Source organism: Zalophus californianus, chromosome 1 (assembly GCF_009762305.2).
Source record: "Zalophus californianus isolate mZalCal1 chromosome 1, mZalCal1.pri.v2, whole genome shotgun sequence".
NCBI lineage: Eukaryota > Metazoa > Chordata > Mammalia > Carnivora > Otariidae > Zalophus > Zalophus californianus.
In genome coordinates this window covers 46,118,805-46,135,646 of record NC_045595.1, presented here as the reverse complement: position 1 = coordinate 46,135,646, position 16,842 = coordinate 46,118,805, and positions in this window count along the sequence as shown.

The following is a 16,842-nucleotide window of genomic DNA, read 5'->3' as shown; positions in this document are numbered from 1 at the left end:
GATTCCCGTGGCGCCTAGACGCTTTTGAGCTTCGCAGCGGAAGCTGGGAATCGTGGGTCGCGCGGCCCCGCTGCCTCCTGGGAGTCGTAGTTTTTCTCTCTCCTTTCATAAGTGGCCTGTGAGGGCGTCTCCTCCTTCGACCCTCAGCTTTCCTTGACTTTTTGGATTGGCTCCCTCTCTTTTAAGCCAGATGCACAACAAATAATACAAAGCTTTGGAAGGTACGGACATAGTTTTGGAAATACAAAATGAAGTGCTTTAATTTTTCCGGTGAGCCTCAGGAAGGGTTTGCGAGGTGAGGTCATTTTTCCAGGTTTCTGAGGGCCCGGAAGATTGCTGGAGTGAGGGCAAGGGTGCGCTCTAAGTTGAGGGGTGAAATGCACACCAGGGTTTCTGAAGTTCTGGAACTCGCGTAGCAGTTGGGTGGCCTATGATAGGGTTTGTTCTCCGGCGGCAGAATAGCGGTATAGGGCGCCCTAAGGCCTGTGTGGGGACGCCCACTCCTGGATTGAGTTCATCTGTTTCCTATCAGCTTCCCTTTCCTGGAAAAGAAAAACCCGGCCCCGACAAAGGATTCTGATAACCTCGAAATTGCTGGATCCAGTGGAATATTTCCAAAGCTCTCTGACCCGATTGTCCTGCCGCATCTACTTGAAACCCTGTGCCCTTGCAGCTTCTGCGGCACCGGTCCTGGATGCGCTGCCTTCTGGCCGACTGTCCTTCTCCCTCCTGACTCTGAAATGTTGGTGGGTGTCACTCAGGTTTCTGCCCCAGGCCCTTTTCTCGCCTTGTCTGGGCTTCCTCAGTAATAGCATCTCGCGACGTGGCTTCAGATACTGTTAAAAAGTATTAGGTCTTCTGTTTCCAGCTCAGATGATACGGATAACCGCTTAGCTCCGGTTGTGGATAGCCAACTGATGATGGGACGTTTCTACTTTCTGTCTCACAGACACCAAGAACCCAACAATGACCTGAGCGGACTAATCCTTCCTTTTCTCCTTTAAAATAAACTGGGCAAATAACTTGTCCACGACCGCCGAGTTATTAAAGCAACAAACCAAAGCATTTCCCTATATTTCTTCCTCGCCTTAGACCTCCATAGCTACGATCTTCCTGGCCAAATCTTGTTGATTCTACTTTTGTAATGTTTCGCATTTTCATTTCTTTTTACTTAGTCTCAGGCTCTGGTTTCTTCCTTGGATTCTTGAAGTTATTTTTTTCAAGTCTAACATTCTCCCAAATCACCTTTATATTGCTTCTATAGTCTTTGAGGTTGCACATCCCTTTGTTGTATTGTTTAAAATCCTGTGTTTAATATGCACAGTGCTATGTTTACCAATTTGGGGAATGTACCCAGGAAGAAGACATAATGCCCCAGGAGAGTTCCATTCCAGCAAACAAATAATTATATACACCCAGAAATTAATAAGAACCTGAGTATTATGAATAAATAACTATAGGATTAATGAGAAGAACCACTCTTCTGTATTTGAGATTATCATGCTGTTTTTATTATTACTATTTTTTTTTACTCTTTCTTTTTTTTTTTTAATTTTTTTATTGTTATGTTAATCACCATATATTACATCATTAGTTTTTGGTGCAGTGTTCCATGATTCATTGTTTGTTCATAACACCCAGTGCTCCATGCAGAACGTGCCCTCCTCAATACCCATCACCAGGCTAACCCATCCCCCTACCCCCCTCCCCTCTAGAACCCTCAGTTTGTTTTTCAGAGTCCATCATCTCTCATGGTTCGTCTCCCCCTCTGACATACTCCCCTTTTCTTCCTCTCCTGTTTTCTTCTTTTTCTTTTTTCTTAAAATATGTTGCGTTATTTGTTTCAGAAGTACAGAACTGTGATTCAACAGTCTTGCACAATTCACAGCGCTCACCGTAGCACATACCCTCCCCAATATCTATCACCCAGCCACCCCATCCCTCCCACCCCCCAACCACTCCAGTAACACTCAGTTTCTTTCCTGAGATTAAGAATTCCTCATATCAGTGAGGTCATGTGATACATGTCTTTCTCTGATTGACTTATTTCACTCAGCATAACACCCTCCAGTTCCATCCACGTCGTTGCAAATGGCAAGATCTCATTCCTTTTGATGGCTGCATAATATTCCATTGTGTATATATACCACATCTTCTTTATCCATTCATCTGTCGATGGGCATCTTGGCTCTTTCCACAGTTTGGCTATGGTGGACATTGCCGCTATAAACATTGGGGTACACGTACCCCTTCGGGTCCCTACATTTGTGTCTTTGTGGTAAATACCCAGTAGTGCAATTGCTGGATCGAACGGTAGCTCTAATTTCAACTGTTTGAGGAACCTCCATACTGTTTTCCAGAGGGGTTGCACCAGCTTGCATTCCCACCAACAGTGTAGGAGGGTTCCCCTTTCTCCACATCCCCGCCAACATCTGTCGTTCCCTGACTTGTTAATTTTAGCCATTCTAACGGGTGTGAGGTGGTATCTCATTGAGGTTTTGATTTGGATTTCCCTGATGCCGAGCGATATTGAGCACTTTTTCATGTGCCTGTTGGCCATTTGGATGTCTTCTTTGGAGAAATGTCTGTTCATGTCTTCTGCCCATTTCTTGATTGGATTATTTGTTCTTTGGGTGTTGAGTTTGATAAGTTCTTTATAGATTTTGGATACTAGCCCTTTATCTGATATGTCATTTGCAAATATTTTCTCCCATTCTGTTGGTTGTCTTTTGGTTTTGTGGACTGTTTCTTTTGCTGTGCAAAAGCTTTTTATCTTGATGAAATCCCAATAGTTCATTTTTGCCCTGGCTTCCCGTGCCTTTGGCGATGTTTCTAGGAAGAAGTTGCTGCGGCTAAGGTCGAAAAGGTTGCTACCTGTGTTCTCCTTTAGGATTTTGATGGACTCCTGTCTCACGTTTAGGTCTTTCAACCATTTGGAGTCTATTTTTGTGTGTGGTGTAAGGAAATGGTCCAGTTTCATTCTTCTGCATGTGGCTGTCCAATTTTCCCAACACCATTTGTTGAAGAGACTGTTTTTTTGCCATTGGACATTCTTTCCTGCTTTGTCAAAGATAAGTTGACCATAGAGTTGAGGGTCCATTTCTGGGCTCTCGATTCTGTTCCATTGATCTATGTGTCTGTTTTTGTGCCAGTACCATACTGTCTTGATGATGACAGCTTTGTAATAGAGCTGGAAGTCCGGAATTGTGATGCCGCCAGCTTTGCTTTTCTTTTTCAGTATTCCTCTGGCTATTCTGGGTCTCTTCTGGTTCCATACAAATTTTAGGATTATTTGTTCCATTTCTTTGAAAAAAGTGGATGGTATTTTGATGGGGATTGCATTGAATGTGTAGATTGCTCTAGGTAGCATTGACATCTTCACAATGTTGATTCTCCCAATCCATGAGCATGGAACGTTTTTCCATTTCTTTGTGTCTTCTTCGATTTCTTTCATGAGTATTTTATAGTTTTCTGAGTACAGATCCTTTGCCTCTTTGGTTAGATTTATTCCTAGGTATCTAATGGTTTTGGGTGCAATTGTAAATGGGATCGACTCCTTGATTTGTCTCTCTTCTGTCTTGTTGTTGGTGTATAGGAATGCCACTGATTTCTGTGCATTGATTTTATATCCTGCTACTTTACTGAATTCCTGTATGAGTTCTAGCAGTTTTGGGGTGGAGTCTTTTGGGTTTTCCACATACAGTATCATATCATCTGCAAAGAGTGAGAGTTTGACTTCCTCTTTGCCGATTTGTATGCCTTTGATTTCTTTTTGTTGTCTGATTGCTGTGGCTAGGACTTCTAATACTATGTTGAATAGCAGTGGTGATAGTGGACATCCCTGCCGTGTTCCTGACCTTAGGGGAAAAGCTCTCAGCCTTTCCCCATTGAGAATGATATTCGCTGTAGGTTTTTCATAGATGGCTTTTATGATATTGAGGTATGTACCCTCTATCCCTATACTCTGAAGAGTTTTGATCAAGAAAGGATGTTGTACTTTGTCAAATGCTTTTTCTGCATCTATTGAGAGGATCATATGATTCTTGCTCTTTCTTTTGTTAATGTATTGTATCACATTGATTGATTTGCGGATGTTGAACCAGCCTTGCAGCCCAGGAATAAATCCCACTTGGTCCTGGTGAATAATCCTTTTAATGTACTGTTGGATCCTATTGGCTAGTATTTTGGTGAGAATTTTTGCATCCATGTTCATCAAGGATATTGGTCTGTAATTCTCTTTTTTGATGGGGTCTTTGTCTGGTTTTGGGATCAAGGTAATGCTGGCCTCATAAAATGAGTTTGGAAGTTTCCCTTCCATTTCTATTTTTTGGAACAGTTTCAGGAGAATAGGTATTAATTCTTCTTGAAATGTCTGATAGAATTCCCCTGGGAAGCCATCTGGCCCTGGGCTTTTGTTTCTTGGGAGATTTTTGATGACTGTTTCAATTTCCTTAGTGGTTATAGGTCTGTTCAGGTTTTCTATTTCTTCCTGGTTCAATTTTGGTAGTTGATACGTCTCTAGGAATGCACCCATTTCTTCCAGGTTATCTAATTTGTTGGCATAGAGTTGCTCATAATATGTTCTTATAATTGTTTGTATTTCTTTGGTGTTGGTTGTGATCTCTCCTCTTTCATTCATGATTTTGTTGATTTGGGTCATTTCTCTTTTCTTTTTGATCAGTCTGGCTAGGGGTTTATCAATCTTGTTAATTCTTTCAAAGAACCAGCTCCTAGTTTCGTTGATCTGTTCTACTGTTCTTTTGGTTTCTAGTTCATTGATTTCTGCTCTGATCTTTATGATTTCTCTTCTCCTGCTGGGTTTAGGCTTTATTTGCTGTTCTTTCTCCAGCTCCTTTAGGTGTAGGGTTAGGTTGTGTATTTGAGACCTCTCTTGTTTCTTGAGAAAGGCTTGTATTGCTATATACTTTCCTCTCAGGACTGCCTTTGCTGTATCCCAAAGATTTTGAACAGTTGTGTTTTCATTTTCATTGGTTTCCAGGAATTTTTTTAATTCTTCTTTGATTTCTTGGTTGACCCATTCATTCTTTAGTAGGATGCTCTTTAGCCTCCATGTATTTGAGTTCTTTCCGACTTTCCTCTTGTGGTTGAGTTCTAGTTTCAAAGCATTGTGGTCTGAAAATATGCAGGGAATGATCCCAATCTTTTGGTACCGATTGAGACCTGATTTGTGACCTAGGATGTGATCAATTCTGGAGAATGTTCCATGGGCACTAGAGAAGAATGTGTATTCCTTTGCTTTGGGATGGAATGTTCTGAATATGTCTGTGAAGTCCATTTGGTCCAGTGTGTCATTTAAAGTCTTTATTTCCTTGTTGATCTTTTGCTTAGATGATCTGTCCATTTCAGTCAGGGGGGTGTTAAAGTCCCCCACTATTATTGTATTGTTATCAATGTGTTTCTTTGCTTTTGTTATTAATTGCCTTATATAATTGGCTGCTCCCATGGTAGGGGCATAGATATTTACAATTGTTAGATCTTCTTGTTGGATAGACCCTTTAAGTAGGATATAGTGTCCTTCCTCATCTCTTATTACAGTCTTTGTTTTAAAACCTAGTTTGTCTGATATAAGGATTGCCACCCCAGCTTTCTTTTGGTGTCCATTAGCATGGTAAATGGTTTTCCACCCCCTCACTTTCAATCTGGGGGTGTCTTTGGGTCTAAAATGAGTCTCTTGCAGACAGCATATTGATGGGTCTTGTTTTTTAATCCAATCTGATAGCCTGTGTCTTTTGATTGGGGCATTTAGCCCATTTACATTCAGGGTAACTATTGAAAGGTATGAATTTAGTGTCATTGTATTACCTGTAAGGTGACTGTTAACTGTCTGTTGTCTGTGTTCGTTTCTGCTCTTTGCTGCTTTTAGGTTCTTTCTTTGCTTAGAGGACCCCTCTCAATATTTCTTGGAGGGCTGGTTTCGTGTTTGCAAATTCCTTTAGTTTTTGTTTGTTCTGGAAGCTTTTTATCTCTCCTTCTATTTTCAATGATAGCCTAGCTGGATATAGTATTCTTGGCTGCATATTTTTCTCGTTTAGTGCTCTGAAGATATCTTGCCAGTCCTTTCTGGCCTGCCAGGTCTCTGTGGATAGGTCTGTTGCCAATCTGATGTTTCTACCATTGTAGGTTACATATCTCTTCTCCCGAGCTGCTTTCAGGATCTTCTCTTTGTCTCTGAGACTCGTAAGTTTTACTATTAGATGTCGGGGTGTTGACCTATTATTATTGATTTTGAGAGGGGTTCTTTGTGCCTCCTGGATTTTAATGCCTGTTTCCTTCCTCACATTAGGGAAGTTCTCTGCTATAATTTGCTCCAATATACCTTCTGCCCCTCTCTCTCTCTCTTCTTCTTCTGGGATCCCAATTATTCTAATGTTGTTTCGTCTTATCATATCACTTATCTCTCGAATTCTGCCCTCGTGATCCTGTAGTTGTTTCTCTCTCTTTTTCTCAGCCTCTTTATTTTCCATCATTTGGTCTTCTATATCGCTGATTCTCTCTTCTGCCTCATTTATCCTAGCATTTAGTGCCCCCATTTTTGATTGCACCTCATCAATAGCCTTTTTGATTTCGATTTGGTTAGATTTTAGTTCTTTTATTTCTCCAGAAAGGGTTTCTCTAATAACTTCCACGCTTTTTTCAAGCCCAGCTAGTATCTTTAAAATCATGATTCTGAACTCTAGGTCCGACATCGTACTAATATCGGTGTTGAGTAGGTCCCTGGCTGACGGTACTACCTCTTGTTCTTTTTGCTGAGGTGATTTCTTTCGTCTTGTCATTTTGTCCAGAGGAGAATAGATGAATGTGAGAACAAAATGCTAACAGGTTAACAACGTCCCCAGCAAATATACTGTATACAAATCAGAAAAGACTTGACACCAGGGGAAAAGAAAGGGAAAGAAAGAAAAAAGAAAGAGAAAAAGAAAAAAAAAAAAAAGATAAAAACTAAAACAAAACAATACAAAAAAGGCAGAATATGATCAAATATGATCAGGCTAGTGCATAGATCAGTGCCACACACTAGATTTTGGGCGTATTTTGGTCTGTTAGAAAAAAGTGCCTCCTAAAATTTTAAAGGAAGAAAGACATATATGTACAAAATAAGGGTTGATACAATAAAGGGATGGAAGATGACTGTAAAGATGAAAATTATAAAAGATTTTATAAAAGGACTTGGTAAGATAAGTTGTTTGAAAAAAGAAAGAAGATATAAGAAAAAAAAAAAAAAAAGGAAAAAGGGAGAGAATGTGATCAGGCAGGAGACTAGAACAAAGCCATACACTAGTGATTTAGGGTATATTTTGATCTGTTAGAAGAAACTGTACCTCAAAATTTTAAAGAGAGAACAACTTATATATATATGCCAAAAATAAGGGTAACTACTATGAAGGGATAAAATATGACTCTAAAAATGAAAAATAAAAAATGTTTTTTTTTTTTTAAAAAAGGGATTTATAAGATGTTGGTTTAAAAAGGGAAAAAGAAAAATAAAAAAAAAACAGTCAACAAAAATTAACTTTGATGAAATAATGAATCATGGTAAAAAAAAAAAAAAAAAAAAGCCATGAATCTATGTGCAGTATTCCCCTAGCGCTGGAGTTCTCCTATTCTCCTTGATCGATCAACTTGGTCTTGGCTTGCTGGCTGTTTGTGCTGATCTTCTGGGGGGAGGGGCCTGTTGCCGTGGTTCCCAAATGTCTTTGCCGGAGGCGGAATTGCCCCGCCCTTGTCGGTCCGGGCTAAGGAAGCTGCTCCGGTTTGCTCTCAGGAGCTTTTGTTCCCTGCAAGCTCTCGGTACAGCTTTGGAGGCCCAGGGCAGAAATGGTGGCCTCCCAATCTCCACTTGAAGGAGCTGAGAACTCGGGGCCCCGCTCCTCAGTGTGCCCCCAGAGAAAAGCAGTCACTTCCGTGTCCCCGGTCTCTGGTCGCACTCCGTGCTCACCCGGCCTGTGACCGAGCGTTGCTCTCTCTGGCACCCGACCCCGCGCGGAGTCTCCAAACCCAGCAGATCCCTGCAGTGCGTTCCCGCACCGCTCCTCCCCGGGAAGGAAGGGGAGTCTCCCCGGATCTGCTGCTTGTTGGGTCCCTGCTGGAGGAGCCGTGCCCCGACTGGGCCGCAGATCACAGTTTATGGCAACCCCGAGCTGAGAACCCGCGACTCTGCTCTGTATCTGCAGCCGGTTTCCCTGCTCTGATACCTGGGAGCTCTGCTGCACTCAGGCACCCCGGTATCTCTGTGACCCCAAGGGTCCTGAGTCCACACTGTCCCGCGAGGGTTCCACCCCCCGCTTAGCCACTGCAGCGACGTCCCTCAGCGGAGCCGACTTCTAAAAGGTCCGATTTTGTGCTCCGCGGCTCTAGCACTTGCCAGAAGCGGCCGGCGGAGGCCCCTCCCCCGCCGTCTATCCTCCCGAATATCGCCTCGGATTCACTTCTCCGCAAGCCCTACCTTCCAGTAAGTGGTCGCTTCTCTGTTCAGAGAGTTGTTGCTACTCTCCTGTTCGATCTCCTGTTGAGTTCGTAGGTGTTCAGAATGGTTTGATCCCTATTCAGCTGAATTCCTGAGACCAGACGAAATCTAGGTCTCCTACTCCTCCCTTTACTCTTTCTTGGTAGTATTTTCTGCCCTTTGGAATGGTATTTTGAAGGATCCATTTTATTTTTTTCCTGAAGTCAGTGAAGGTGCTTCCTGAATAAGATATTCAGTTCATGTCAGCCCTTCAGTTTAATTTTTTATCCTGCTAGCAAAGGATCCAAAAGTATTTTATATAGTGTGAGATTAAAATAATGAGAGGATGTTTGCAGGCTGATATATCCAATCTTCATAGTGCCAAGCAGTCAGCCTTTCATCTTTTCCAGTTCTAAAAACTTATCTTATTTTCTCTAGACACTTGCTCTTCACTACTAGAAACCTGGATCTTCAAAATTTGTCCTGAAAACTTTTTTAGCTAGATGGTGAAAAAAAAAACACAAACGTATTCCTGGACATTAATGAGTTGCCCACACAGTGACTGCTTTAAATAAGACTTGGACCTGAATATTACATTGCTTATTCAAATTTCTTGTGTCTTTTTCATTGGCAGAAGAAAAATGAATCTAATCAGTAATAAAAAATAATGCAATATAGTAAAACTCTACTATTATGTAGATTAATTTATCTTTGGCTAAATTATGGGGTATGACTATATGGCCTTCCCATTTTTAAACAAAAATGGACTAATTGAGATGGTTTTGTCTTTTTTTTTTTTTTTTGCCATTGCTTGAAGTTCCGCATGATTTTGTATTGAGAAGCCATTCTTTCATCAGAGTCTTACTAGCGTTATCAGAGCTTAATCTGGGGTATACTTTATAGCCAGTGATGAAAGGCCTAAAGTAAGCAGAAGTTATGTATTTGTTGGTGTTAATGACAGCATGAATAGAATAGTCTGATAATCTTAGCACCAGTTATAACTATCACTACTAGATATTAAGTAGCACCTGGATCTCATATCAAATAAGATTGTGTAAATGAAATCATTTTGAAGAGAACAAAGCATAGCAGTTGATACTTCTAGGGGTTTCTGCCCAATACATTGACTCTTTCCCTTCTGAGAACAAGCCAACCCCCCCCCCCCCAGTCCATCCCATGAGGTGGGCTTGCTGGTAATCATGTTTATATTACACAACCCCTAAGCCTTGACTCATGCTTTTGACTTCCTGATGCATATTTGATTCAAGCTAGGCCACTAAGATTCTCTTTATGAGTAGTTGAGACCAAAACCCAGCTAAAACTATATATATAATTTGGGAGCAAGAGGTAGTTTTATTCAGTATATTGATGGTGAGGCAGAGTAAATTAGTCTTCCAAGAGGAAAACAAGGCAGATAAGTGAGGATAGAGGACTTCTTAGTTCCTGACATCTGGCCGTTTCTGATACTGATTCCTTGTTAATTCACACAACGTATTTGTATTCCTATAACAAATTCTTCCTTTAGGTTTAGGTTAAGTCAGTGTGGTGTCTGTTACTGTAGTCAAAGAATTTAGACCAGTGAAAATGATGGTATTATTACCATTATCATTACCATTATTATTACTATGGGCTGGTAATCAACTATTCCGCTCTGTAAGCAGTTAGTTGATAGTTATGAATTTTTGTTTATTTTATAAGTTGGTAAGTTATGTTTTTTATTTTTAACACTTTGCTTTTCTGATGTGTTTTACACTAAAAAATGCCTCCCCAAGATAATATGAATAGAAATTTACATCAAAAAATAGTAAAAAACTATAAAATTTATATCTGGTAGAAGGGATAATAATGAGTTATAGTGTACATAATATATGACCAATATTGTAAAAAGATAGAATAGAAAGGAAATTTTTCAGAAAATGTGTCTTTTTAGTAGTTGAAATTGTATGTCAAAATGGATGGCATGTGGATCATTCTGCAGCAAGAAAAAATATGGCTATTGATTAAAATAACTTGAGAGTGTAGTTTACAAAATTATGGTCCTGTGTTATTTGTGCTTTTTTAAAGACAGTAGCTTATGTTTTTATGTTTAGACTGCTAGTAAATATATAGTTTAGCAGAATAAAATCTTGCATCATGTTCTATATTTTTATCATTGCATTGTAGTTTAATGAAATCCATAGTTTACCTCATTGACATGACAACAAAAAGCATCAAGATATAATCACAAACAGAATATTGTTCATCTAAGTGCTTTAGTTGTAAATATCCAGGATTGATGATTATAGAATAATAACTCATAATGGTATGCAGTGAAATGGGGATTGTTTGATAATAGATAAAGAGGTGAAAGAAGAGAATTATGTATTTACTTAACCTGAAAGTTGCCAGCAGGGAATTAATTTCACTTGTCAAAGATATATGATCAAATTTATTACCAGGTGTGTTCAAATACTATTACTTACTGTGTTTGCAACTTGTTTGCAACAGCCTTTCAAGGAGTTAGGTTCACACATTTTCATTTTGACTTGGGAAGGTTAACTTTACTTATTACTTAGAAGGTTACACCCATAAGCAGAACATGATTTTTAAAAAGTACTAGATCGGGGTGCCTGGGTGGCTCAGTCGTTAACCGCCTGCCTTCTGCTCAGGTCATAATCCCAGGGTCCTGGGGTCATAGTTTTGAAAGCAAAGATGTGTATCCTTTGAAGTTTAGTGCCACAAATATCTTGTTGCAGAGAAATCTACCTAGAAATTTAAGCCCACATCTGCAAGAGTCTACAAGATAATTTCCACCAGATACCCTCAAGTATCATCTGACACCAGGATTTTTCTTAGGAATTGTATTAAATTTCAGCTTCTTATAATTCTACATTCCTGCAACTTTCGAGACCTTTGACAGCATTTTTGCTCTGGTAGCTTCCCAGCTCCAATTCTGGTTACTTGGAAAGAGAAGGGAAATGAAACCAAAGAAACAAAAAGACTAATGCAAAGAATTCTACTCAAATGCTCAAACTAACTTGATTAAAGTATCTTTGAAAAAATGTTGATAATTTATACTTATTTTTAGATATTCCAACTAGGAAAAAATTGTGAAATGAATTCTGTAGTGGAAAAGGCTGTTTTCTTTTTCATTATCTCAGTAAATGTTAATGATTAAAATCAATGTCATTGCTGTGAGTAGGTGGATTTTTAGTTATGAATTGAGGAGTATTGTGGGTACACTTTTTCTCCAAAACAACCTTCCCCAGTGTCTGATTGTGAGGCCTGAAATCCCAATCATGAGAACTATCTGTGGTAAGCACTGCCTTCTCCCTGTGGTTCTCTTTTAGAACTCCAGTATTCCTGAGGGTGAAAAAAGTGATAAACACATGTGTATTTCCTTCCTGATATGTAGATATCTTGGGCATCCTGAGAACTTAGAGGAATTGGTGAGGAGAAGGATAAAATGCCAGACATATTAAATGGAGATTTATTGAGCGCTTACTAGATTCTCTAGCAATGTCCAAAAATTTCTGTGATGAGGAACATGTTCTGTATCTATGCTATTCAGTACAGTAGATGCCAGCCACATGTGACTACTGATTCCTTGGAATATGGTTTGTGTGACTGAAGAACTGAATTTTAAATTTTATTTAATTTTAATTAATTTAAATTTGATTTAAATAGCCACATATAGTTAATGGCTACTGTATTGGACATCACATTTCTAGACACTGTGCTAAACATTATACATTTCTTATTTAATCTTCACAACAACTCCATGAAATAGGCAATATTTGCTCTCTTGGACAAAATCTGGGAACTGAAGTTCAGATAAATGAAATAATTTTTTTTGTGTATCCTACATGTATGAGTGGTAGAGTGGGATTTGGGCCCAGGTCTGAAACTGCCTCTCTGAAAACCAAGTTTCTCATTCTTTGTGGTGCAAGTCTTAGCTGCCATCTTCAGAGACTGCCTTTCTTCCAGCTGCTGTGGAGGAAATAAAGGATCATGAAATTAAAAAATATATACAATTATTTCATCTTATTTGAAAGTAAAGTTGACCCTTGTACAACATGGGTCTGAACTGCAAGGGTCGGCTTATACATGGATATTTTAAAGTATAATACTGTGAATGTATTATCTCTTCCTTAACATTTTCTCAATAACATTTTCTTTTCTCCATCTTATTCTAAGAATACAGGATAAAATACATATAACATAAAATACGTGTTAATCGAATGTTTATGTTATCAGTAAGGCTTCCAGTCAACAGTAGTTAAGTTTTGGGGGCGTCCAGAGTTACATGTGGATTTTCAGTTGTGTGAGGGGTCACCGCCCCTAACCCCTACATTGTTCAAGGGTCCATTGTATAGTAATTTCTCTAGTGAAGGGCTCTATGTAACTTGAGAGATTCTTTTTTTAAAGGCTGAAAAAAGTTTTAAGAGATGTTGCTCTTGGGCTTTGATAAAACAATCAAATTAATTAGTCTGCCTCAAAAGAAATCTTGATCTTACTGCTGGGTATCCTAGTCCTGGAGCCTGACTACTGAGAATAGTCTATTCTGCCAGTGAGGCCTTGTGACCGTCAACTGTTATTATTGAAAATTTACTAGCCTTGAGTTGCCTGAGAGAGGGGGCTGATTAATAGGAATCTATTGCAGATATGATTTTGTCTCTCTCGGTAGTAATAAAAAATGCAGAGAACATCCCCAACTTATGAATGGCTGTAGAAGTGATTTCTAGTTCTACTTTCTTATCTTTTAGATATTTAAAAAAAATTTTATTATGTTAATCACCATACATCATTAGTTTTTGATGTAGTGTTCCATGATTCATTGTTTGCGTATAACACCCAGTGCTCCATTCAATATGTGCCCTCTTTAATACCCATCACCATACTAACCCATCCCCCCACCCCCTCCCCTCTAGAACCCTCAGTTTGTTTCTCAGAGTCCACAGTCTCTCATGGTTTGTCTCCCCCTCCAATTTCCCCCCTTCATTTTTCCCTTCCTACTATCTTCTTTTTTTAAACATATGTATTATTTGTTTCAGAGGTACAGATCTGTGATTCAACAGTCTTGCACGATTCACAGCGCTCACCATAGCACATACCCTCCCCAGTGTCTATCACCCAGCCACCCCATCCCTCCCACCCCCCACCACTCCAGCGACACCCAGTTTGTTTCCTGAGATTAAGAATTCCTCATATCAGTGAGGTCATATGATACATGTCTTTCTCTGATTGACTTATTTCACTCAGCATTATACTCTCCAGTTCCATCCACATCGTTGCAAATGGCAAGATTTCATTCCTTTTGATGGCTGCATAATATTCCATTGTATATATATACCACATCTTTTTTATCCATTCATCTGTCGATGGACATCTTGGCTCTTTCCATAGTTTAGCTATTGTGGACATTGCTGCTATAAACATCGGGGTGCATGTACCCCTTCGGGGTGCATGTACACTACATTTGTATCTTTGGGGTAAATACCCAGGAGTGCAATTACTGGGTCACAGCAACCTCTTCAACCTCAGCTGCAGCAACTTCTTCCTAGAAACATCGCCAAAGGCAAGGGAAGCAAGGGCAAAAATGAACTATTGGGACTTCATTAAGATAAAAAACTTTTGCACAGCAAAAGAAACTGTCAACAAAACCAAAAGACAACTGACAGAATGGGAGAAGATATTTACAAATGGTATATCTGATAAAGGGCTAGTATCCAAAATCTATAAAGAACTTATCAAACTCAACACCCAAAGAACAAATGATCCAATCAAGAAATGGGCAGTAGATATTATTAATAAGTTAATGGAAGCAACAAATTGCTCTATTCCTGTGCCACTCAGGAGAGGCAAAATAGGTGGCTCTTTGAACTCCAGAACCGTTCAACTTCAGAAAGGAAGGCCAGAAGATTATTTTTATGGGAAATCAAACTTTCTTAGCGATAGTAAGAGGGTTTTTTTCAGTGTCATTCTAACCCTAACTCTTCCACTCTCAGTAATTACACTGTGGTTAATGAATGACTGGCCATTTCTCGCAGTTCTGAATTCCCCTCTTTAATCCTGATTCTAGCTTTAATACCCTCCGTTGGATGGTCTCACCTTCCATCTAGTTCCCTTATAATTTTAATTTGCAGTGTTTTTTTTTTTGTCAAATACTTTCACATCTATTTGCTTAGTAAAGTTTCAGCTCTGGAAGATTATATTTCATGTTCTAGAATTTATCTGTGAGCTCAGCTTAGAACGTTGAATATCATTTGCTTTTTTACAGAACCGGGAAATTATAGGGTTGATGACACAGGAACCACATCTCACTGAAGATGAAATATGTGAGTTTTCTCCTTGCTTTTTAGCAAATTAATTACAATTTTCCCCCAAAGTGGATTTCTTGTTGCTGTTTTTACTTGGTAAAGTTCACTTTGTGCTTTCCAGACCCTAGATTTTGTAGGTGTTTGTTGCTGGGACTTTTGTCTTAATGAAATCTGGCAGCATCTCTTGAGGTGAGACAACCAATTTTACTTTTGCTCTGGCAGTGAGTCCAGCCATCCACTGTAGGTCTGACTTTCAAACACAAAGGGAAAACACAAAGTATAGCCAACTTGGTGGTGACAGCTGGTGGGAAAAAACAATCATTGTGTTTGATAGTGTCCTTTGGTAACAGACCAGGAGGTGAGTCAAATACATTATATTATCTCAAATATGAATGCCTGCAGGTTAGTTGGAATTTTAATTTCTGACTCACCCACCTTGTTTCCACTTCTTGGAGGAAACCCCTTCCTGTCACACATTGTCATATCCACATGTTCTTGGACAAGGGAACTATATAGACCAACATCAAAGTAGATGTTCCACTAAACAGAGTGCCTTGCATTTAACCAATGCCTTGTGGATGTGCTATTTGTTTCAGCCTATGTGTATGTATTTTTTTAAAGATTTTATTTATTTGACAGAGAGATAGAGAGAGCACAAGTAGGCAGAGCGGCAGTCAGAGGCAGAGAGAGAAGCAGACTCCCCGCTGAGCAGGGAGACTGACGCGGGACTCGATCCCAGAACCCTGGGATCATGACCTGAGCCAAAGGCAGAAGCTTAACGATTGAGCCACCTAGGTGTCCAGTCTATGTGTATTTTTAAACCAGAAATGATCACAGACAGAATGTATATATTTTAGGGCAAATGGTCATCTTAGAGATATTACTTCAATACTTTAATTTTTTTCTCCATTAAAAAATCCCATACTAATTAATAATATCTAAGTAAGGGGAAATTTAATTAATTAGTTAATTAATTTTAAAATTTAAATTAAATTAACATAGAGTATATTATTAGTTTCAGAGGTAGAGTTTAGTGATTCATCAGTTGCCTATAACACCAGGTGCTCATTACATCAAGTGCCGTCCTTAATGCCCTTCACCCAGTTACTCCTTCCCCCCACCCACCTTCCCTCCAGCAACCCTCAGTTTGTTTCCTATAGTTAAGAGTCTCTTGGGAAAATTTATTTTAGATGACTAAATTTACATTTGAACAATTGGAATTTTATTTCAAATTATCTGGAGTAAATCATTCTATGTCGGTTTTTTTAGTATTTTATTTATTTTATTTATTCATGAGAGACAGAGGGAGAGAGAGAGAGAGAAGCAGAGGGAGAAGCAGGCTCCCAAGGAGCAGGGAGCCCGATGTGAGACTCGATCCCAGGACCCTGGGATCACGACCTGAGCAGAAGGCAGACGCCTAACCATCTGAGCCACCCAGGCGCCCTCTATGTCGGTTTTTACAACTAATTAGTTGTGTCAATTTTTTGGTTTTATTTTTTTTATTTTTATTTTATTTATTTATTTTTAAAGATTTTATTTATTTATTTGAGAAAGAGAGAATGAGAGACAGACAGCAAGAGAGGGAAGAGGGTCAGAAGAAGTAGACTTCCCGCTGAGCAGGGAGCCCAATGTGGGACTTGATCCTGGGACTCCGGGATCATGACCTGAGCCGAAGGCAGTCACTTAACCAACTGAGCTACGCAGGCGCCCTGGTTTTATTTTTTAGTAAGCAAATGAAGCTATGGCAGATCCTTGAACATAGTTAATTATTGGAAGCTGCCTTATATTTAAAGAAACACCATATTAGGATTGGGGTGAGGTAGGTGTAGAGATAAGAGATTGATATCAACCTTAAAAGACAAGGTCATTTCTTGCTTCCCGTTTTGGAAAGTGTCTGGAATTCATGGTAATTTGGTTTTCAACTCTGTATTTGGAAACTTAGTTTTGTCTTTCCCCAAAGGTCAATATAAAAAACGCATTTTCTGCCAAGAGCCAGTCAAACAGGAGCATGCGATCAATGAAAGAGGTGGTTAAAAACCTACTTCATTTTCTTCCCTTGGAGAAATATAAAATGCTTAT